At 45.8% G+C, this 23,763-nt stretch overlaps 12 non-coding genes across 12 annotated transcripts; all 12 read left to right on the top strand.

Moving 5' to 3' along the window:
• Positions 1-207: 207 nt before the first annotated feature.
• Positions 208-398, top strand: LOC142697414 (U2 spliceosomal RNA). Its single transcript, XR_012865211.1, has one exon. It is a non-coding gene; the product is annotated as a U2 spliceosomal RNA (small nuclear RNA).
• A 1,304-nt stretch (positions 399-1,702) lies between these two features.
• LOC142697415 (U2 spliceosomal RNA) lies at positions 1,703-1,893 on the top strand. Its single transcript, XR_012865212.1, has one exon. It is a non-coding gene; the product is annotated as a U2 spliceosomal RNA (small nuclear RNA).
• A 1,272-nt stretch (positions 1,894-3,165) lies between these two features.
• Positions 3,166-3,356, top strand: LOC142697686 (U2 spliceosomal RNA). The gene has a single exon (XR_012865456.1). It is a non-coding gene; the product is annotated as a U2 spliceosomal RNA (small nuclear RNA).
• An 8,013-nt stretch (positions 3,357-11,369) lies between these two features.
• Positions 11,370-11,560, top strand: LOC142697418 (U2 spliceosomal RNA). The gene has a single exon (XR_012865214.1). It is a non-coding gene; the product is annotated as a U2 spliceosomal RNA (small nuclear RNA).
• A 1,284-nt stretch (positions 11,561-12,844) lies between these two features.
• LOC142697165 (U2 spliceosomal RNA) lies at positions 12,845-13,035 on the top strand. Its single transcript, XR_012864985.1, has one exon. It is a non-coding gene; the product is annotated as a U2 spliceosomal RNA (small nuclear RNA).
• A 1,304-nt stretch (positions 13,036-14,339) lies between these two features.
• On the top strand, positions 14,340-14,530 carry LOC142697419 (U2 spliceosomal RNA). The gene has a single exon (XR_012865215.1). It is a non-coding gene; the product is annotated as a U2 spliceosomal RNA (small nuclear RNA).
• Positions 14,531-15,802: 1,272 nt separating this feature from the next.
• LOC142697420 (U2 spliceosomal RNA) lies at positions 15,803-15,993 on the top strand. Its single transcript, XR_012865216.1, has one exon. It is a non-coding gene; the product is annotated as a U2 spliceosomal RNA (small nuclear RNA).
• A 1,296-nt stretch (positions 15,994-17,289) lies between these two features.
• Positions 17,290-17,480, top strand: LOC142697421 (U2 spliceosomal RNA). The gene has a single exon (XR_012865217.1). It is a non-coding gene; the product is annotated as a U2 spliceosomal RNA (small nuclear RNA).
• Positions 17,481-18,756: 1,276 nt separating this feature from the next.
• Positions 18,757-18,947, top strand: LOC142697422 (U2 spliceosomal RNA). The gene has a single exon (XR_012865218.1). It is a non-coding gene; the product is annotated as a U2 spliceosomal RNA (small nuclear RNA).
• Positions 18,948-20,243: 1,296 nt separating this feature from the next.
• Positions 20,244-20,434, top strand: LOC142697676 (U2 spliceosomal RNA). Its single transcript, XR_012865447.1, has one exon. It is a non-coding gene; the product is annotated as a U2 spliceosomal RNA (small nuclear RNA).
• Positions 20,435-21,717: 1,283 nt separating this feature from the next.
• On the top strand, positions 21,718-21,908 carry LOC142697423 (U2 spliceosomal RNA). The gene has a single exon (XR_012865219.1). It is a non-coding gene; the product is annotated as a U2 spliceosomal RNA (small nuclear RNA).
• Positions 21,909-23,200: 1,292 nt separating this feature from the next.
• LOC142697424 (U2 spliceosomal RNA) lies at positions 23,201-23,391 on the top strand. The gene has a single exon (XR_012865220.1). It is a non-coding gene; the product is annotated as a U2 spliceosomal RNA (small nuclear RNA).
• The last annotated feature ends 372 nt before the right edge of the window (positions 23,392-23,763 follow it).

Below are 23,763 nucleotides of genomic sequence, written 5' to 3' on the forward strand. Positions count from 1 at the left end.
TTCCTCCTCTTTCAGCACTGCATTGTGGTGCAAGCAAAAGAAGCAAATCCTGTCTGGCTTCCTCTCCGGCCTTTATTCACCTCCCGTGTAGCTGTGAGTGTGTGAGCCTGCAGGGCCCCATGGAATTGCCTAGAAGTAGGCTGAATCGCTGCAAGGGCTGAACAGCAGTATCGGGCAGGCTCGGGCAACGCGCGGCCCGTTCGGGTTATCGCTTCTCGGCCTTTTGGCTAAGATCAAGTGTAGTATCTGTTCTTATCAGTTTAATATCTGATACGTCCCCTATCTGGGGACCATATATTAAATGGATTTTTAGAACAGGGAGATGGAAATAGAGCTTGCTCTGTCCACTCCACGCATTGACCTGGTATTGCAGTATTTCCAGGACCGGTGCACCCTTTCCTTATGTGTTGACTAAAAGCAGATTCCAAAAGTGTTTTTTGTCTTTGCTATTGTTTCTGTCTTTCTGAAGGGATCTCCCCTTTTAATCCCATTATTTCAACACCTGTTGGACAATGCATGAGTGATAATGAGCTCATTGATTAAATGCAATTAATGAATAGATTGCCACCTCTTGTTGTGTGTCGTCTGTGTTTCTGTGTTTCCGGCATTTCACATTGGAACACCTCATTCACCTTCCTTGTCTTCTCTCCGCCCTCCCTTTTAGGTAAGTTAAAGAGCTGCACCTGAGCCAGCCACTGATTGATTGATTGATTGATTGATTGATTGATTGATTGATTGATTGATTGATTGATTGATTGATTGATGCAGCACAACAGTCAAATAGTGGAGTGGAGTAGGGGAACAGCAAACAGCCAATAAAGCAGCCCGCCCGCTCGCCTGCCCGCCACAATGGACCTACCTGTGTACACTAGATGGATGTGATGGAATGTACTGTCGTCCCTACATTTCAAGAAGAAGTAAGAATTGCAGTTGCAACAAAGCCTTGCTTGCCTACAAAGAGAGCAGCAATTTGGATTTGTTACTATGTTACCTAGAAGAATAACAAACTGTGCAAGGATGGAGGTTGTAGGAGCAAGGAGAAGTTGTCTGTAAAGTTGGTGGATGCCTATTTTCCATTTTGCAGTCCCTTGTCTCCCTCTTGTGGCCTCCTGGAGGCAACTAGCTGTGCAAAAAAAAGACAGCCTGGCGGCCGGCTGTTGCAGTGTTGCCCTCTCAGGCAACACTGAGTGACTGACTGAGCCTCACCGTCTTATATAAAGTTCAGACGGAACTTTGCACGTGTCATAGTGGAGCCCTCAGGATTCCAGAGCCAGCTTTCTGACATCATAATGGGGCCTCAGAGATAAAAGCCTGGGCCCAGGCAGTGTTGGTCAGTGCTGCTCAGCAGGCAGCACTGGACTGGACTGGATTACAGCTGATACAAGGTGTGAAGGAACAAGGGGTGGCTGTGGGCATGCACTTGCTGCCGCTGCCAGTGTTTATCTGCATGGCAGCAGGGCATTTGGGCGTTGCCAGGAAGGCGTTTTTATGTAGATTCCTCCTCTTTCAGCACTGCATTGTGGTGCAAGCAAAAGAAGCAAATCCTGTCTGGCTTCCTCTCCGGCCTTTATTCACCTCCCGTGTAGCTGTGAGTGTGTGAGCCTGCAGGGCCCCATGGAATTGCCTAGAAGTAGGCTGAATCGCTGCAAGGGCTGAACAGCAGTATCGGGCAGGCTCGGGCAACGCGCGGCCCGTTCGGGTTATCGCTTCTCGGCCTTTTGGCTAAGATCAAGTGTAGTATCTGTTCTTATCAGTTTAATATCTGATACGTCCCCTATCTGGGGACCATATATTAAATGGATTTTTAGAACAGGGAGATGGAAATAGAGCTTGCTCTGTCCACTCCACGCATTGACCTGGTATTGCAGTATTTCCAGGACCGGTGCACCCTTTCCTTATGTGTTGACTAAAAGCAGATTCCAAAAGTGTTTTTTGTCTTTGCTATTGTTTCTGTCTTTCTGAAGGGATCTCCCCTTTTAATCCCATTATTTCAACACCTGTTGGACAATGCATGAGTGATAATGAGCTCATTGATTAAATGCAATTAATGAATAGATTGCCACCTCTTGTTGTGTGTCGTCTGTGTTTCTGTGTTTCCGGCATTTCACATTGGAACACCTCATTCACCTTCCTTGTCTTCTCTCCGCCCTCCCTTTTAGGTAAGTTAAAGAGCTGCACCTGAGCCAGCCACTGATTGATTGATTGATTGATTGATTGATTGATTGATGCAGCACAACAGTCAAATAGTGGAGTGGAGTAGGGGAACAGCAAACAGCCAATAAAGCAGCCCGCCCGCTCGCCTGCCCGCCACAATGGACCTACCTGTGTACACTAGATGGATGTGATGGAATGTACTGTCGTCCCTACATTTCAAGAAGAAGTAAGAATTGCAGTTGCAACAAAGCCTTGCTTGCCTACAAAGAGAGCAGCAATTTGGATTTGTTACTATGTTACCTAGAAGAATAACAAACTGTGCAAGGATGGAGGTTGTAGGAGCAAGGAGAAGTTGTCTGTAAAGTTGGTGGATGCCTATTTTCCATTTTGCAGTCCCTTGTCTCCCTCTTGTGGCCTCCTGGAGGCAACTAGCTGTGCAAAAAAAAGACAGCCTGGCGGCCGGCTGTTGCAGTGTTGCCCTCTCAGGCAACACTGAGTGACTGACTGAGCCTCACCGTCTTATATAAAGTTCAGACGGAACTTTGCACGTGTCATAGTGGAGCCCTCAGGATTCCAGAGCCAGCTTTCTGACATCATAATGGGGCCTCAGAGATAAAAGCCTGGGCCCAGGCAGTGTTGGTCAGTGCTGCTCAGCAGGCAGCACTGGACTGGACTGGATTACAGCTGATACAAGGTGTGAAGGAACAAGGGGTGGCTGTGGGCATGCACTTGCTGCCGCTGCCAGTGTTTATCTGCATGGCAGCAGGGCATTTGGGCGTTGCCAGGAAGGCGTTTTTATGTAGATTCCTCCTCTTTCAGCACTGCATTGTGGTGCAAGCAAAAGAAGCAAATCCTGTCTGGCTTCCTCTCCGGCCTTTATTCACCTCCCGTGTAGCTGTGAGTGTGTGAGCCTGCAGGGCCCCATGGAATTGCCTAGAAGTAGGCTGAATCGCTGCAAGGGCTGAACAGCAGTATCGGGCAGGCTCGGGCAACGCGCGGCCCGTTCGGGTTATCGCTTCTCGGCCTTTTGGCTAAGATCAAGTGTAGTATCTGATCTTATCAGTTTAATATCTGATACGTCCCCTATCTGGGGACCATATATTAAATGGATTTTTAGAACAGGGAGATGGAAATAGAGCTTGCTCTGTCCACTCCACGCATTGACCTGGTATTGCAGTATTTCCAGGACCGGTGCACCCTTTCCTTATGTGTTGACTAAAAGCAGATTCCAAAAGTGTTTTTTGTCTTTGCTATTGTTTCTGTCTTTCTGAAGGGATCTCCCCTTTTAATCCCATTATTTCAACACCTGTTGGACAATGCATGAGTGATAATGAGCTCATTGATTAAATGCAATTAATGAATAGATTGCCACCTCTTGTTGTGTGTCGTCTGTGTTTCTGTGTTTCCGGCATTTCACATTGGAACACCTCATTCACCTTCCTTGTCTTCTCTCCGCCCTCCCTTTTAGGTAAGTTAAAGAGCTGCACCTGAGCCAGCCACTGATTGATTGATTGATTGATTGATTGATTGATTGATTGATTGATTGATTGATGCAGCACAACAGTCAAATAGGGGAGTGGAGTAGGGGAACAGCAAACAGCCAATAAAGCAGCCCGCCCGCTCGCCTGCCCGCCACAATGGACCTACCTGTGTACACTAGATGGATGTGATGGAATGTACTGTCGTCCCTACATTTCAAGAAGAAGTAAGAATTGCAGTTGCAACAAAGCCTTGCTTGCCTACAAAGAGAGCAGCAATTTGGATTTGTTACTATGTTACCTAGAAGAATAACAAACTGTGCAAGGATGGAGGTTGTTGGAGCAAGGAGAAGTTGTCTGTAAAGTTGGTGGATGCCTATTTTCCATTTTGCAGTCCCTTGTCTCCCTCTTGTGGCCTCCTGGAGGCAACTAGCTGTGCAAAAAAAAGACAGCCTGGCGGCCGGCTGTTGCAGTGTTGCCCTCTCAGGCAACACTGAGTGACTGACTGAGCCTCACCGTCTTATATAAAGTTCAGACGGAACTTTGCACGTGTCATAGTGGAGCCCTCAGGATTCCAGAGCCAGCTTTCTGACATCATAATGGGGCCTCAGAGATAAAAGCCTGGGCCCAGGCAGTGTTGGTCAGTGCTGCTCAGCAGGCAGCACTGGACTGGACTGGATTACAGCTGATACAAGGTGTGAAGGAACAAGGGGTGGCTGTGGGCATGCACTTGCTGCCGCTGCCAGTGTTTATCTGCATGGCAGCAGGGCATTTGGGCGTTGCCAGGAAGGCGTTTTTATGTAGATTCCTCCTCTTTCAGCACTGCATTGTGGTGCAAGCAAAAGAAGCAAATCCTGTCTGGCTTCCTCTCCGGCCTTTATTCACCTCCCGTGTAGCTGTGAGTGTGTGAGCCTGCAGGGCCCCATGGAATTGCCTAGAAGTAGGCTGAATCGCTGCAAGGGCTGAACAGCAGTATCGGGCAGGATCGGGCAACGCGCGGCCCGTTCGGGTTATCGCTGTGAAGGATGGAGTGGACAGAAGTTAATGTTTATAATAATTTTCTTTCTTTAATAAAATATAGACTATAGAGTTGTGTACATAATTGTGATGAAGCAATAGTAATAGGATTAGATAAGTATACGTGGCAAGATGGCCCCTGAACAGGGACTACGCACTAATAAAATAACAAGTCACTTCCTGGTATGAACGAACTATGAACTAGGAAGACATATCTAAAGGACCAGATAAGGGTGAACCTATCCATGGATGACACAAGTATCAAGAGGCTTACAGTGATACGTGCTTTTATAAAAGTGTGATAACATGTACCCACCCCCAGGAGAAAGGGGATATATAGAACAAATGTGTCTAATAAATAAGTCAGTGACGCCTGATGCTGAGTGAGGAGCTTTGTACCAGACTCTGTGTGGTGTGATTCCTTTCGTACGAACTCAGCGTATTATCCCTGCCGGTTGAGACTGATTAGTACCCGAACATTTTGGCGCTCGACGTGGGGCCACACTCGAGGGATAAGCCGTGTCCGTGATCGACGACCCCCAGACGCCTCAACATCGAATCACCAGCCACGCTCCCAGGAAGTCTGATCAGCTTCAAATAAAACACGGTAAGGTTAAGTTCATGTTTATGAATATTGGCTCTTATCCGTGTGGGAGAGTGAGCAGGTGATAAGATACCGAGGTATTTGGAGTCGATCCCGGCCACACTCTCAGCGACAGAGAGTTAACCCGCTGTGTGGTTCCAAGAATCATAGTATAGATAGTCGCGTCTCGCCGGCATAGGTGATAAGTATAAGTGTAATAATTTAATTCGTCGCAGGGTATAGGTTGATACCATTAAGTCGACAGAGACAAATAGTCGCAGGGTATAGGTTGATACCATTAAGACGACAGGTGTAAGTGTAATAATTTAATTGGTCGCAGGGTATAGGTTGATACCATTAAGACGACAGAGACAGACAGTCAGTTATAATTGTGTTAAAAAAAAAATAAAAAAAAAATTGTGTTTTGTGTTCAGAAACATCGAGAATAAGGTTTCATTCTCAGGACGGTGTTAAATATAGAACAGTATGTTTAATGTGTTTAAAACAAAGAGACAGGCAAAGGAATGTGGTTCATTAACCGCAAAAGAGATAGTAGAAAAAAGAGAAGGCAAGAAGAATGTAGAAAATAGTAAGAAAGTTATGCACATAGGTGGCATATTTATAGATGGAAGAATGGGCTGCAGCTCTTAGGGAAAACAAGGGAAGATTAAGTGACGAAGGAAAGTTAGATGAAGCATTAGCTTGGCAAAGAACAGCCATAGCCATAACTAAAGACAAGTTTACTGAGCAAGAAATACGAGACAGAAAGGGTAAAATCATCAAATATGTGTATTACAAAGAACGTGTCCAGCCACCGCCCTATAATGGCGACGGTGGAATTCTAACTTCGTGGGAGTGTCCCAGTTGTGGTTAACAGAACCCGCCCCAAGTTGAATATTGTGTATCATGTCACTTTCCACGCCCCGATCCTCCCATATATGCCACGCCTTCGGCACCACTCCCCGCCCCAGGAGGCCATCTTGGTACACCTAAACCTGTTGTTCCGTTATATCCGGTACTCACACAAGAAGGTGGATTTTATAAGCCCCCTCCGTAGGATGTGGCCACGCCCGGCCCAACCAAATCAGTATGAAATAATCACCTTGTTAATTTTGTCATTTGTAGTGTTTTTTCTATTTACAGAAGTTCCAGTTTTAGTTCACTGATGAAACAACACGTCATCATAATATAGAGATGGTGGCCGTCAGATTGTACGGTTAAACATTAACGTAGATAATTCCTGTACAATGGTGTGATAAATGATTGCAGATACGTATGTTGTTTTGCCGGCATTGAAAGTGTTAAGATTGTGAGAAGCTGCGAGTTTGTGACCTCCCTCCCCCCTAAAGTGTGCTGTGTTTGGGAGGAGGAGGAGGGGGGCTGACTGGGTGCAGTCTGCAGGGCTGATGAGACCAAGGGATTTCAATATGCACTGCTGAGATATATATATATATCAGTAATGTCTACAAACCTAAATACATTTCTTCTCTTTTGCGCAAGCGCTGTTGGTTATAAAAGTTACGATATTTATGTGTTATGATGTGATCAGATTTCATGTGTTTTGATAATTCAGATGTATTAAACTACAGATACTGTGAGACACGGGGGTTTGAAAATGTATGTGCCCCCACCGTTCCCTATTTATATATACTGTTTATTGGTTTACAGTAATTAATGTTATCAGAGATAATATTTTCTGTTTTATTGAATAACTAACTACAATTGTTTTGTTTTTGATTTCACACATGAGTTATGTCATTGTAAAGATCAAATGTTTGTCAGGAAAAAGTCATTTTTGTTTCAGGCTGTTGTACATTACAGAGGGTTAAATTAGTGTTATGTTGAGATGTAGTTTTGAACTCTGCTACATCACTCTCGCAGAGTCCACAAAGGGGGGAAGAGTGAAGGAACTGATCAGGTACAGTTGTGGTTTATGTGTAAGAGACCATCCACCTCCAGCAAAGTTACACAGGAGGATGTGACATCACTCACACGAGTCTTTATGGATTTAGATGAGGGAGAAGGCAAAACAAAACTTGTCTGGACATTGTTAACTTGATGTAAAGTTTTTGGGAATGTTTTATTTTTATTTGTTTTTGTATTAATCAAGTATTTGCAGAACCTGATAAAAGTGAGATTCTCAAAGTATTCTGGATTATCAGCTGAATGAGGAGGAGTTGTGTTTGGTAGCGGCTTGTGACACCAATCCATGGAGTACCTCTACGCAAGCATATACTTTGTACTGTACTGAACAAAATGGACATGACACTGCGGTTCTCACACAAAGTCATGGACCACAGCAGAGCCCGATAGTATATTATTCAGCTAGACTAGACCCTGTGGCCCGAGGTTCCCCATCATGTGTGAAAGCTATCATTGCTGTAAATTCAATGTTAAACAAGGCCTCAGATTTGGTCCTGGCATTTCCACCACATGATATATATATTACTGCTATTCTAACTCAAGTACAACCTAAGCATTTGTCCACTGCAAGACATTTGAGATTAATCTGTGCGCTTCTTCTCCCTGAGCAGGTTACTTTACACCGCTGTACTACATTGAACCCAGCTACCTTACTGCCTTTGGAGCAAGGGGGAGAAGACGTAGGTAAAGTATGGTCACAATTTTTGTCTGAAACTGATGAACATGATTGTATGGCCCTTATGGCCCAGGAAACAGTGGTGTTCGCACATGTGAAAGATACCCCACTCCAAAACCCAGACCTAAATACTCTTTGTGGATGGTTCAAGGTATTTTGTAGAAGGATCTTTTCTTACAGGATATGCAGTAACCACCGAAGATGTAGTCCTAGAAGCAGCCTCCTTACCAGCGTCCCGCTCAGCACAAGAAGTGGAGCTTAAGGCCCTGGCAGCAGCATGCCAACATGCAGAAGGAAAGACAGCAAATATATACACTGACTCTCAATTAACAGTAGTAAACATTAAAAGCTCACACTAAGGTGAGTTCACCAGAGACAAAAGGAAATGCTTTGGCAGACCAAGCCGCAAAAGCAAGCAGCACAGAAGCTACCCGTGTTAGCAGCCGTATGTCAGATAAAAGATCCAGAGGAAACAAGACCAGCTGTAAGCCCGGAACTACGGCAAAAACTTCAAGGACAAGCAACAAAAGAAGAAAAAGACAAGTGGACGGCCCAAGGAGCAACGCTACGAAAAGATGGCCTCTGGCAATGCCAGAATAAACTGTGCCTGCCTAAGACAATGTTCCCAATGATGGCCCAAATAACACATGGAGAGACACACCAGTCAAAAACGGCAATGATGGACTTGGTAAACAAGGTGTGGTATGCTCCAGGGTTTAGTGTGATGGCCAGCAGTTTTACACAAGGATGCATGATCTGTGCAACACATAATATTGGAAGAACTGTAAAAGTACCACAGAAGCACACACCCAGACCTATATATCCGTTCCAGAGACTGCAGATAGACTATATTCAACTACCCAAAGTTGGTACCTAGGAGTATGTGCTTGTTTGTATTGATCTCTTTTCAGGATGGCCAGAAGCTTTTCCAGTAACCAAAGCTACAGCCGTAGCCACAGCAAAGAAACTGATCAACGAGGTGGTGTGCAGATATGGAGTTCCAGAGATGATCGAGAGAGACAGAGGAACTCATTTTACGGGTGAAATCATGAACCATGTGTTGTCAGCTCTAGGCATAAGTCAAGCCCTACATACACTATACCATCCACAAAGCAGTGGGAAGGTTGAGAGACTAAATGGGACTCTCAAATTGAAAATCCAAAAAGCAATGGTAGAAAACGGGAAACCATGGACCGAGTGTCTACCATTAGCCTTGTTCTCAGTAAGATACACGCCCACAAAAAGAACAGGTCTCAGCCCATATGAGATCTTATTTGGGTCGGCTCCCAGATTAGGATGTTATTTTCCACAGGTGCTCCAAATGCAGTATGGTAGACTAACAGATTATGTATCAACGCTTGACAAACAATTGACCAAGGTGCATGCACAAGTATTTGCTTCCATTCCAGGTCCTGATTCAGTTGACGTATAAGCTAGAACCAGCAGATTGGGTCGTTGTTAAAAGACACGTGAGGAAAAGTCTAGACCCAAGATTTGATGGTCCTTTTCAAGTCCTACTCGTTACAAGCACCTCAGTGAAGCTCGAAGGAAAGGCAAGCTGGATTCACGCCAGTCATTGTAAAAAGGTTCTTCAGCCAGAAGAATGAAGATCTTTGCGGTTGTTGCGGCGGTTGTTGCGTGTGCTCTTATACAAAAAGGCAGAACTGCTACTCCTGTACACGTAATCAGTACAGAATCACTGGAACAGTTCAGGACAGGGTGGGCGAATGCCACAGTGGATAGAAAGGAGGGTAACTACACATGTAAGGCCAATGCCCCGTGTTATACTACAAATGTGACTACAACCGAAGGGACTTGGAAAAAAGGACCACATGGAGGGACTGTGTACCTTCACATAGACAAAACAGCCAACATTAGCATACAAGAAGAGACGCCGGGGCTGTGGTTTTGTTGTTATGAACCAGATTTACAGTATCGACAGAAATATACAACCAGTAAAAATAGAAACGAAATGATAAATAAGACTTATGAAAGATGCAACAAGGAGAGGCTCAACTCTACGATTGTAATAAAAGAAACTGATGGGATGATATTATGTATGAATAATAGCCAAATAAGAAATAGGAGATATTTTGTATTCTTGATAACAATTTTAAGAGATATTTAGGAGTATTGAATGGTATACAGTTAGAAACCCAAGAGACCATCTCTCAAAATAGTCACATATTTACAAGGGGAAAAAAGAGATCTGAAAGGAAGTTTTGACCCCCATGTGTATATAGATGCTATAGGAGTCCCAAGGGGGGTCCCAGATGAATTCAAGGCCCGGGATCAGGTAGCAGCTTGATTTGAATCATTAATCCCTATGATCACAGCTAACAAAAATGTAGATTGGATAAATTATATCTATTACAACCAGCAACGGTTTGTTAACTATACTAGGGACGCTTTACAAGGTCTAGCTGACCAGTTAGGACCCACATCTACTATGACTTTCCAGAACCGTATGGCCCTTGATATGATACTAGCAGAAAAAGGAGGCGTTTGTGCCATGATAGGTACTACCTGTCGTACTTTTATTCCAGATAACACAGGACCAAACGGCAAAGTAACCATGGCAATCAAACAGATTGTTTCTTTATCCGAGGAATTAAAACGAAATTCAGGTTTCACAGACCCATGGGATCAGTATTTCTCATGGTTAACCGGATGGCAGAAAATTCTGGCCCAAATTGGGATTGTAATCTTAATCTTTCTAGTGCTTTTCGCAGTTATTGCTTGTTGTGTATTACCATGTATAAAGAAATTAATGACTAAAACTATAACTGAAGTAACTCCCACTTTTATGTTTTCTTCAGAAATTGAAGGACTTTTACCAACTCCATCCATGAGAACAACCACCCTTTATCGAGACTATTGTTCTGAAGATGAATAGATAGTGTAGGGTGTGCACCGACTCTTTAAGTCCAGCTACAAAGGGGGGTCTCCTAATAGGGGAGGCTCGTCTCAAACTGGTGAAAAAATCCTTTTACTCCCCTTTCCCAGAGCACGGACACACTTAGGTTAAGAAATGAAGAAAATAATGATAAAAGGGGGGACTGTGAAGGATGGAGTGGACAGAAGTTAATGTTTATAATAATTTTCTTTCTTTAATAAAATATAGACTATAGAGTTGTGTACATAATTGTGATGAAGCAATAGTAATAGGATTAGATAAGTATACGTGGCAAGATGGCCCCTGAACAGGGACTACGCACTAATAAAATAACAAGTCACTTCCTGGTATGAACGAACTATGAACTAGGAAGACATATCTAAAGGACCAGATAAGGGTGAACCTATCCATGGATGACACAAGTATCAAGAGGCTTACAGTGATACGTGCTTTTATAAAAGTGTGATAACATGTACCCACCCCCAGGAGAAAGGGGATATATAGAACAAATGTGTCTAATAAATAAGTCAGTGACGCCTGATGCTGAGTGAGGAGCTTTGTACCAGACTCTGTGTGGTGTGATTCCTTTCGTACGAACTCAGCGTATTATCCCTGCCGGTTGAGACTGATTAGTACCCGAACATCGCTTCTCGGCCTTTTGGCTAAGATCAAGTGTAGTATCTGTTCTTATCAGTTTAATATCTGATACGTCCCCTATCTGGGGACCATATATTAAATGGATTTTTAGAACAGGGAGATGGAAATAGAGCTTGCTCTGTCCACTCCACGCATTGACCTGGTATTGCAGTATTTCCAGGACCGGTGCACCCTTTCCTTATGTGTTGACTAAAAGCAGATTCCAAAAGTGTTTTTTGTCTTTGCTATTGTTTCTGTCTTTCTGAAGGGATCTCCCCTTTTAATCCCATTATTTCAACACCTGTTGGACAATGCATGAGTGATAATGAGCTCATTGATTAAATGCAATTAATGAATAGATTGCCACCTCTTGTTGTGTGTCGTCTGTGTTTCTGTGTTTCCGGCATTTCACATTGGAACACCTCATTCACCTTCCTTGTCTTCTCTCCGCCCTCCCTTTTAGGTAAGTTAAAGAGCTGCACCTGAGCCAGCCACTGATTGATTGATTGATTGATTGATTGATTGATTGATTGATTGATTGATGCAGCACAACAGTCAAATAGTGGAGTGGAGTAGGGGAACAGCAAACAGCCAATAAAGCAGCCCGCCCGCTCGCCTGCCCGCCACAATGGACCTACCTGTGTACACTAGATGGATGTGATGGAATGTACTGTCGTCCCTACATTTCAAGAAGAAGTAAGAATTGCAGTTGCAACAAAGCCTTGCTTGCCTACAAAGAGAGCAGCAATTTGGATTTGTTACTATGTTACCTAGAAGAATAACAAACTGTGCAAGGATGGAGGTTGTAGGAGCAAGGAGAAGTTGTCTGTAAAGTTGGTGGATGCCTATTTTCCATTTTGCAGTCCCTTGTCTCCCTCTTGTGGCCTCCTGGAGGCAACTAGCTGTGCAAAAAAAAGACAGCCTGGCGGCCGGCTGTTGCAGTGTTGCCCTCTCAGGCAACACTGAGTGACTGACTGAGCCTCACCGTCTTATATAAAGTTCAGACGGAACTTTGCACGTGTCATAGTGGAGCCCTCAGGATTCCAGAGCCAGCTTTCTGACATCATAATGGGGCCTCAGAGATAAAAGCCTGGGCCCAGGCAGTGTTGGTCAGTGCTGCTCAGCAGGCAGCACTGGACTGGACTGGATTACAGCTGATACAAGGTGTGAAGGAACAAGGGGTGGCTGTGGGCATGCACTTGCTGCCGCTGCCAGTGTTTATCTGCATGGCAGCAGGGCATTTGGGCGTTGCCAGGAAGGCGTTTTTATGTAGATTCCTCCTCTTTCAGCACTGCATTGTGGTGCAAGCAAAAGAAGCAAATCCTGTCTGGCTTCCTCTCCGGCCTTTATTCACCTCCCGTGTAGCTGTGAGTGTGTGAGCCTGCAGGGCCCCATGGAATTGCCTAGAAGTAGGCTGAATCGCTGCAAGGGCTGAACAGCAGTATCGGGCAGGCTCGGGCAACGCGCGGCCCGTTCGGATTATCGCTTCTCGGCCTTTTGGCTAAGATCAAGTGTAGTATCTGTTCTTATCAGTTTAATATCTGATACGTCCCCTATCTGGGGACCATATATTAAATGGATTTTTAGAACAGGGAGATGGAAATAGAGCTTGCTCTGTCCACTCCACGCATTGACCTGGTATTGCAGTATTTCCAGGACCAGTGCACCCTTTCCTTATGTGTTGACTAAAAGCAGATTCCAAAAGTGTTTTTTGTCTTTGCTATTGTTTCTGTCTTTCTGAAGGGATCTCCCCTTTTAATCCCATTATTTCAACACCTGTTGGACAATGCATGAGTGATAATGAGCTCATTGATTAAATGCAATTAATGAATAGATTGCCACCTCTTGTTGTGTGTCGTCTGTGTTTCTGTGTTTCCGGCATTTCACATTGGAACACCTCATTCACCTTCCTTGTCTTCTCTCCGCCCTCCCTTTTAGGTAAGTTAAAGAGCTGCACCTGAGCCAGCCACTGATTGATTGATTGATTGATTGATTGATTGATTGATTGATTGATTGATTGATTGATTGATTGATTGATGCAGCACAACAGTCAAATCGTGGAGTGGAGTAGGGGAACAGCAAACAGCCAATAAAGCAGCCCGCCCGCTCGCCTGCCCGCCACAATGGACCTACCTGTGTACACTAGATGGATGTGATGGAATGTACTGTCGTCCCTACATTTCAAGAAGAAGTAAGAATTGCAGTTGCAACAAAGCCTTGCTTGCCTACAAAGAGAGCAGCAATTTGGATTTGTTACTATGTTACCTAGAAGAATAACAAACTGTGCAAGGATGGAGGTTGTAGGAGCAAGGAGAAGTTGTCTGTAAAGTTGGTGGATGCCTATTTTCCATTTTGCAGTCCCTTGTCTCCCTCTTGTGGCCTCCTGGAGGCAACTAGCTGTGCAAAAAAAAGACAGCCTGGCGGCCGGCTGTTGCAGTGTTGCCCTCTCAGGCAACACTGAGTGACTGACTGAGCCTCACCGTCTTATATAAAGTTCAGACGGAACTTTGCACGTGTCATAGTGGAGCCCTCAGGATTCCAGAGCCAGCTTTCTGACATCATAATGGGGCCTCAGAGATAAAAGCCTGGGCCCAGGCAGTGTTGGTCAGTGCTGCTCAGCAGGCAGCACTGGACTGGACTGGATTACAGCTGATACAAGGTGTGAAGGAACAAGGGGTGGCTGTGGGCATGCACTTGCTGCCGCTGCCAGTGTTTATCTGCATGGCAGCAGGGCATTTGGGCGTTGCCAGGAAGGCGTTTTTATGTAGATTCCTCCTCTTTCAGCACTGCATTGTGGTGCAAGCAAAAGAAGCAAATCCTGTCTGGCTTCCTCTCCGGCCTTTATTCACCTCCCGTGTAGCTGTGAGTGTGTGAGCCTGCAGGGCCCCATGGAATTGCCTAGAAGTAGGCTGAATCGCTGCAAGGGCTAAACAGCAGTATCGGGCAGGCTCGGGCAACGCGCGGCCCGTTCGGGTTATCGCTTCTCGGCCTTTTGGCTAAGATCAAGTGTAGTATCTGTTCTTATCAGTTTAATATCTGATACGTCCCCTATCTGGGGACCATATATTAAATGGATTTTTAGAACAGGGAGATGGAAATAGAGCTTGCTCTGTCCACTCCACGCATTGACCTGGTATTGCAGTATTTCCAGGACCGGTGCACCCTTTCCTTATGTGTTGACTAAAAGCAGATTCCAAAAGTGTTTTTTGTCTTTGCTATTGTTTCTGTCTTTCTGAAGGGATCTCCCCTTTTAATCCCATTATTTCAACACCTGTTGGACAATGCATGAGTGATAATGAGCTCATTGATTAAATGCAATTAATGAATAGATTGCCACCTCTTGTTGTGTGTCGTCTGTGTTTCTGTGTTTCCGGCATTTCACATTGGAACACCTCATTCACCTTCCTTGTCTTCTCTCCGCCCTCCCTTTTAGGTAAGTTAAAGAGCTGCACCTGAGCCAGCCACTGATTGATTGATTGATTAATTGATTGATTGATTGATGCAGCACAACAGTCAAATAGTGGAGTGGAGTAGGGGAACAGCAAACAGCCAATAAAGCAGCCCGCCCGCTCGCCTGCCCGCCACAATGGACCTACCTGTGTACACTAGATGGATGTGATGGAATGTACTGTCGTCCCTACATTTCAAGAAGAAGTAAGAATTGCAGTTGCAACAAAGCCTTGCTTGCCTACAAAGAGAGCAGCAATTTGGATTTGTTACTATGTTACCTAGAAGAATAACAAACTGTGCAAGGATGGAGGTTGTAGGAGCAAGGAGAAGTTGTCTGTAAAGTTGATGGATGCCTATTTTCCATTTTGCAGTCCCTTGTCTCCCTCTTGTGGCCTCCTGGAGGCAACTAGCTGTGCAAAAAAAAGACAGCCTGGCGGCCGGCTGTTGCAGTGTTGCCCTCTCAGGCAACACTGAGTGACTGACTGAGCCTCACCGTCTTATATAAAGTTCAGACGGAACTTTGCACGTGTCATAGTGGAGCCCTCAGGATTCCAGAGCCAGCTTTCTGACATCATAATGGGGCCTCAGAGATAAAAGCCTGGGCCCAGGCAGTGTTGGTCAGTGCTGCTCAGCAGGCAGCACTGGACTGGACTGGATTACAGCTGATACAAGGTGTGAAGGAACAAGGGGTGGCTGTGGGCATGCACTTGCTGCCGCTGCCAGTGTTTATCTGCATGGCAGCAGGGCATTTGGGCGTTGCCAGGAAGGCGTTTTTATGTAGATTCCTCCTCTTTCAGCACTGCATTGTGGTGCAAGCAAAAGAAGCAAATCCTGTCTGGCTTCCTCTCCGGCCTTTATTCACCTCCCGTGTAGCTGTGAGTGTGTGAGCCTGCAGGGCCCCATGGAATTGCCTAGAAGTAGGCTGAATCGCTGCAAGGGCTGAACAGCAGTATCGGGCAGGCTCGGGCAACGCGCGGCCCGTTCGGGTTATCGCTTCTCGGCCTTTTGGCTAAGATCAAGTGTAGTATCTGTTCTTATCAGTTTAATATCTGATACGTCCCCTATCTGGGGACCATATATTAAATGGATTTTTAGAACAGGGAGATGGAAATAGAGCTTGCTCTGTCCACTCCACGCATTGACCTGGTATTGCAGTATTTCCAGGACCGGTGCACCCTTTCCTTATGTGTTGACTAAAAGCAGATTCCAAAAGTGTTTTTTGTCTTTGCTATTGTTTCTGTCTTTCTGAAGGGATCTCCCCTTTTAATCCCATTATTTCAACACCTGTTGGACAATGCATGAGTGATAATGAGCTCATTGATTAAATGCAATTAATGAATAGATTGCCACCTCTTGTTGTGTGTCGTCTGTGTTTCTGTGTTTCCGGCATTTCACATTGGAACACCTCATTCACCTTCCTTGTCTTCTCTCCGCCCTCCCTTTTAGGTAAGTTAAAGAGCTGCACCTGAGCCAGCCACTGATTGATTGATTGATTGATTGATTGATTGATTGATTGATTGATTGATTGATTGATTGATGCAGCACAACAGTCAAATAGTGGAGTGGAGTAGGGGAACAGCAAACAGCCAATAAAGCAGCCCGCCCGCTCGCCTGCCCGCCACAATGGACCTACCTGTGTACACTAGATGGATGTGATGGAATGTACTGTCGTCCCTACATTTCAAGAAGAAGTAAGAATTGCAGTTGCAACAAAGCCTTGCTTGCCTACAAAGAGAGCAGCAATTTGGATTTGTTACTATGTTACCTAGAAGAATAACAAACTGTGCAAGGATGGAGGTTGTAGGAGCAAGGAGAAGTTGTCTGTAAAGTTGGTGGATGCCTATTTTCCATTTTGCAGTCCCTTGTCTCCCTCTTGTGGCCTCCTGGAGGCAACTAGCTGTGCAAAAAAAAGACAGCCTGGCGGCCGGCTGTTGCAGTGTTGCCCTCTCAGGCAACACTGAGTGACTGACTGAGCCTCACCGTCTTATATAAAGTTCAGACGGAACTTTGCACGTGTCATAGTGGAGCCCTCAGGATTCCAGAGCCAGCTTTCTGACATCATAATGGGGCCTCAGAGATAAAAGCCTGGGCCCAGGCAGTGTTGGTCAGTGCTGCTCAGCAGGCAGCACTGGACTGGACTGGATTACAGCTGATACAAGGTGTGAAGGAACAAGGGGTGGCTGTGGGCATGCACTTGCTGCCGCTGCCAGTGTTTATCTGCATGGCAGCAGGGCATTTGGGCGTTGCCAGGAAGGCGTTTTTATGTAGATTCCTCCTCTTTCAGCACTGCATTGTGGTGCAAGCAAAAGAAGCAAATCCTGTCTGGCTTCCTCTCCGGCCTTTATTCACCTCCCGTGTAGCTGTGAGTGTGTGAGCCTGCAGGGCCCCATGGAATTGCCTAGAAGTAGGCTGAATCGCTGCAAGGGCTGAACAGCAGTATCGGGCAGGCTCGGGCAACGCGCGGCCCGTTCGGGTTATCGCTTCTCGGCCTTTTGGCTAAGATCAAGTGTAGTATCTGTTCTTATCAGTTTAATATCTGATACGTCCCCTATCTGGGGACCATATATTAAATGGATTTTTAGAACAGGGAGATGGAAATAGAGCTTGCTCTGTCCACTCCACGCATTGACCTGGTATTGCAGTATTTCCAGGACCGGTGCACCCTTTCCTTATGTGTTGACTAAAAGCAGATTCCAAAAGTGTTTTTTGTCTTTGCTATTGTTTCTGTCTTTCTGAAGGGATCTCCCCTTTTAATCCCATTATTTCAACACCTGTTGGACAATGCATGAGTGATAATGAGCTCATTGATTAAATGCAATTAATGAATAGATTGCCACCTCTTGTTGTGTGTCGTCTGTGTTTCTGTGTTTCCGGCATTTCACATTGGAACACCTCATTCACCTTCCTTGTCTTCTCTCCGCCCTCCCTTTTAGGTAAGTTAAAGAGCTGCACCTGAGCCAGCCACTGATTGATTGATTGATTGATTGATTGATTGATTGATTGATGCAGCACAACAGTCAAATAGTGGAGTGGAGTAGGGGAACAGCAAACAGCCAATAAAGCAGCCCGCCCGCTCGCCTGCCCGCCACAATGGACCTACCTGTGTACACTAGATGGATGTGATGGAATGTACTGTCGTCCCTACATTTCAAGAAGAAGTAAGAATTGCAGTTGCAACAAAGCCTTGCTTGCCTACAAAGAGAGCAGCAATTTGGATTTGTTACTATGTTACCTAGAAGAATAACAAACTGTGCAAGGATGGAGGTTGTAGGAGCAAGGAGAAGTTGTCTGTAAAGTTGGTGGATGCCTATTTTCCATTTTGCAGTCCCTTGTCTCCCTCTTGTGGCCTCCTGGAGGCAACTAGCTGTGCAAAAAAAAGACAGCCTGGCGGCCGGCTGTTGCAGTGTTGCCCTCTCAGGCAACACTGAGTGACTGACTGAGCCTCACCGTCTTATATAAAGTTCAGACGGAACTTTGCACGTGTCATAGTGGAGCCCTCAGGATTCCAGAGCCAGCTTTCTGACATCATAATGGGGCCTCAGAGATAAAAGCCTGGGCCCAGGCAGTGTTGGTCAGTGCTGCTCAGCAGGCAGCACTGGACTGGACTGGATTACAGCTGATACAAGGTGTGAAGGAACAAGGGGTGGCTGTGGGCATGCACTTGCTGCCGCTGCCAGTGTTTATCTGCATGGCAGCAGGGCATTTGGGCGTTGCCAGGAAGGCGTTTTTATGTAGATTCCTCCTCTTTCAGCACTGCATTGTGGTGCAAGCAAAAGAAGCAAATCCTGTCTGGCTTCCTCTCTGGCCTTTATTCACCTCCCGTGTAGCTGTGAGTGTGTGAGCCTGCAGGGCCCCATGGAATTGCCTAGAAGTAGGCTGAATCGCTGCAAGGGCTGAACAGCAGTATCGGGCAGGCTCGGGCAACGCGCGGCCCGTTCGGGTTATCGCTTCTCGGCCTTTTGGCTAAGATCAAGTGTAGTATCTGTTCTTATCAGTTTAATATCTGATACGTCCCCTATCTGGGGACCATATATTAAATGGATTTTTAGAACAGGGAGATGGAAATAGAGCTTGCTCTGTCCACTCCACGCATTGACCTGGTATTGCAGTATTTCCAGGACCGGTGCACCCTTTCCTTATGTGTTGACTAAAAGCAGATTCCAAAAGTGTTTTTTGTCTTTGCTATTGTTTCTGTCTTTCTGAAGGGATCTCCCCTTTTAATCCCATTATTTCAACACCTGTTGGACAATGCATGAGTGATAATGAGCTCATTGATTAAATGCAATTAATGAATAGATTGCCACCTCTTGTTGTGTGTCGTCTGTGTTTCTGTGTTTCCGGCATTTCACATTGGAACACCTCATTCACCTTCCTTGTCTTCTCTCCGCCCTCCCTTTTAGGTAAGTTAAAGAGCTGCACCTGAGCCAGCCACTGATTGATTGATTGATTGATTGATTGATTGATTGATTGATTGATTGATTGATTGATTGATGCAGCACAACAGTCAAATAGTGGAGTGGAGTAGGGGAACAGCAAACAGCCAATAAAGCAGCCCGCCCGCTCGCCTGCCCGCCACAATGGACCTACCTGTGTACACTAGATGGATGTGATGGAATGTACTGTCGTCCCTACATTTCAAGAAGAAGTAAGAATTGCAGTTGCAACAAAGCCTTGCTTGCCTACAAAGAGAGCAGCAATTTGGATTTGTTACTATGTTACCTAGAAGAATAACAAACTGTGCAAGGATGGAGGTTGTAGGAGCAAGGAGAAGTTGTCTGTAAAGTTGGTGGATGCCTATTTTCCATTTTGCAGTCCCTTGTCTCCCTCTTGTGGCCTCCTGGAGGCAACTAGCTGTGCAAAAAAAAGACAGCCTGGCGGCCGGCTGTTGCAGTGTTGCCCTCTCAGGCAACACTGAGTGACTGACTGAGCCTCACCGTCTTATATAAAGTTCAGACGGAACTTTGCACGTGTCATAGTGGAGCCCTCAGGATTCCAGAGCCAGCTTTCTGACATCATAATGGGGCCTCAGAGATAAAAGCCTGGGCCCAGGCAGTGTTGGTCAGTGCTGCTCAGCAGGCAGCACTGGACTGGACTGGATTACAGCTGATACAAGGTGTGAAGGAACAAGGGGTGGCTGTGGGCATGCACTTGCTGCCGCTGCCAGTGTTTATCTGCATGGCAGCAGGGCATTTGGGCGTTGCCAGGAAGGCGTTTTTATGTAGATTCCTCCTCTTTCAGCACTGCATTGTGGTGCAAGCAAAAGAAGCAAATCCTGTCTGGCTTCCTCTCCGGCCTTTATTCACCTCCCGTGTAGCTGTGAGTGTGTGAGCCTGCAGGGCCCCATGGAATTGCCTAGAAGTAGGCTGAATCGCTGCAAGGGCTGAACAGCAGTATCGGGCAGGCTCGGGCAACGCGCGGCCCGTTCGGGTTATCGCTTCTCGGCCTTTTGGCTAAGATCAAGTGTAGTATCTGTTCTTATCAGTTTAATATCTGATACGTCCCCTATCTGGGGACCATATATTAAATGGATTTTTAGAACAGGGAGATGGAAATAGAGCTTGCTCTGTCCACTCCACGCATTGACCTGGTATTGCAGTATTCCCAGGACCGGTGCACCCTTTCCTTATGTGTTGACTAAAAGCAGATTCCAAAAGTGTTTTTTGTCTTTGCTATTGTTTCTGTCTTTCTGAAGGGATCTCCCCTTTTAATCCCATTATTTCAACACCTGTTGGACAATGCATGAGTGATAATGAGCTCATTGATTAAATGCAATTAATGAATAGATTGCCACCTCTTGTTGTGTGTCGTCTGTGTTTCTGTGTTTCCGGCATTTCACATTGGAACACCTCATTCACCTTCCTTGTCTTCTCTCCGCCCTCCCTTTTAGGTAAGTTAAAGAGCTGCACCTGAGCCAGCCACTGATTGATTGATTGATTGATTGATTGATTGATTGATTGATTGATTGATGCAGCACAACAGTCAAATAGTGGAGTGGAGTAGGGGAACAGCAAACAGCCAATAAAGCAGCCCGCCCGCTCGCCTGCCCGCCACAATGGACCTACCTGTGTACACTAGATGGATGTGATGGAATGTACTGTCGTCCCTACATTTCAAGAAGAAGTAAGAATTGCAGTTGCAACAAAGCCTTGCTTGCCTACAAAGAGAGCAGCAATTTGGATTTGTTACTATGTTACCTAGAAGAATAACAAACTGTGCAAGGATGGAGGTTGTAGGAGCAAGGAGAAGTTGTCTGTAAAGTTGGTGGATGCCTATTTTCCATTTTGCACTCCCTTGTCTCCCTCTTGTGGCCTCCTGGAGGCAACTAGCTGTGCAAAAAAAAGACAGCCTGGCGGCCGGCTGTTGCAGTGTTGCCCTCTCAGGCAACACTGAGTGACTGACTGAGCCTCACCATCTTATATAAAGTTCAGACGGAACTTTGCACGTGTATAGTGGAGCCCTCAGGATTCCAGAGCCAGCTTTCTGACATCATAATGGGGCCTCAGAGATAAAAGCCTGGGCCCAGGCAGTGTTGGTCAGTGCTGCTCAGCAGGCAGCACTGGACTGGACTGGATTACAGCTGATACAAGGTGTGAAGGAACAAGGGGTGGCTGTGGGCATGCACTTGCTGCCGCTGCCAGTGTTTATCTGCATGGCAGCAGGGCATTTGGGCGTTGCCAGGAAGGCATTTTTATGTAGATTCCTCCTCTTTCAGCACTGCATTGTGGTGCAAGCAAAAGAAGCAAATCCTGTCTGGCTTCCTCTCCGGCCTTTATTCACCTCCCGTGTAGCTGTGAGTGTGTGAGCCTGCAGGGCCCCATGGAATTGCCTAGAAGTAGGCTGAATCGCTGCAAGGGCTGAACAGCAGTATCGGGCAGGCTCGGGCAACGCGCGGCCCGTTCGGGTTATCGCTTCTCGGCCTTTTGGCTAAGATCAAGTGTAGTATCTGTTCTTATCAGTTTAATATCTGATACGTCCCCTATCTGGGGACCATATATTAAATGGATTTTTAGAACAGGGAGATGGAAATAGAGCTTGCTCTGTCCACTCCACGCATTGACCTGGTATTGCAGTATTTCCAGGACCGGTGCACCCTTTCCTTATGTGTTGACTAAAAGCAGATTCCAAAAGTGTTTTTTGTCTTTGCTATTGTTTCTGTCTTTCTGAAGGGATCTCCCCTTTTAATCCCATTATTTCAACACCTGTTGGACAATGCATGAGTGATAATGAGCTCATTGATTAAATGCAATTAATGAATAGATTGCCACCTCTTGTTGTGTGTCGTCTGTGTTTCTGTGTTTCCGGCATTTCACATTGGAACACCTCATTCACCTTCCTTGTCTTCTCTCCGCCCTCCCTTTTAGGTAAGTTAAAGAGCTGCACCTGAGCCAGCCACTGATTGATTGATTGATTGATTGATTGATTGATTGATTGATTGATTGATTGATTGATGCAGCACAACAGTCAAATAGTGGAGTGGAGTAGGGGAACAGCAAACAGCCAATAAAGCAGCCCGCCCGCTCGCCTGCCCGCCACAATGGACCTACCTGTGTACACTAGATGGATGTGATGGAATGTACTGTCGTCCCTACATTTCAAGAAGAAGTAAGAATTGCAGTTGCAACAAAGCCTTGCTTGCCTACAAAGAGAGCAGCAATTTGGATTTGTTACTATGTTACCTAGAAGAATAACAAACTGTGCAAGGATGGAGGTTGTAGGAGCAAGGAGAAGTTGTCTGTAAAGTTGGTGGATGCCTATTTTCCATTTTGCAGTCCCTTGTCTCCCTCTTGTGGCCTCCTGGAGGCAACTAGCTGTGCAAAAAAAAGACAGCCTGGCGGCCGGCTGTTGCAGTGTTGCCCTCTCAGGCAACACTGAGTGACTGACTGAGCCTCACCGTCTTATATAAAGTTCAGACGGAACTTTGCACGTGTCATAGTGGAGCCCTCAGGATTCCAGAGCCAGCTTTCTGACATCATAATGGGGCCTCAGAGATAAAAGCCTGGGCCCAGGCAGTGTTGGTCAGTGCTGCTCAGCAGGCAGCACTGGACTGGACTGGATTACAGCTGATACAAGGTGTGAAGGAACAAGGGGTGGCTGTGGGCATGCACTTGCTGCCGCTGCCAGTGTTTATCTGCATGGCAGCAGGGCATTTGGGCGTTGCCAGGAAGGCGTTTTTATGTAGATTCCTCCTCTTTCAGCACTGCATTGTGGTGCAAGCAAAAGAAGCAAATCCTGTCTGGCTTCCTCTCCGGCCTTTATTCACCTCCCGTGTAGCTGTGAGTGTGTGAGCCTGCAGGGCCCCATGGAATTGCCTAGAAGTAGGCTGAATCGCTGCAAGGGCTGAACAGCAGTATCGGGCAGGCTCGGGCAACGCGCGGCCCGTTCGGGTTATCGCTTCTCGGCCTTTTGGCTAAGATCAAGTGTAGTATCTGTTCTTATCAGTTTAATATCTGATACGTCCCCTATCTGGGGACCATATATTAAATGGATTTTTAGAACAGGGAGATGGAAATAGAGCTTGCTCTGTCCACTCCACGCATTGACCTGGTATTGCAGTATTTCCAGGACCGGTGCACCCTTTCCTTATGTGTTGACTAAAAGCAGATTCCAAAAGTGTTTTTTGTCTTTGCTATTGTTTCTGTCTTTCTGAAGGGATCTCCCCTTTTAATCCCATTATTTCAACACCTGTTGGACAATGCATGAGTGATAATGAGCTCATTGATTAAATGCAATTAATGAATAGATTGCCACCTCTTGTTGTGTGTCGTCTGTGTTTCTGTGTTTCCGGCATTTCACATTGGAACACCTCATTCACCTTCCTTGTCTTCTCTCCGCCCTCCCTTTTAGGTAAGTTAAAGAGCTGCACCTGAGCCAGCCACTGATTGATTGATTGATTGATTGATTGATTGATTGATTGATTGATTGATTGATTGATGCAGCACAACAGTCAAAT

Source organism: Rhinoderma darwinii, assembly GCF_050947455.1.
Source record: "Rhinoderma darwinii isolate aRhiDar2 chromosome 5 unlocalized genomic scaffold, aRhiDar2.hap1 SUPER_5_unloc_8, whole genome shotgun sequence".
NCBI lineage: Eukaryota > Metazoa > Chordata > Amphibia > Anura > Rhinodermatidae > Rhinoderma > Rhinoderma darwinii.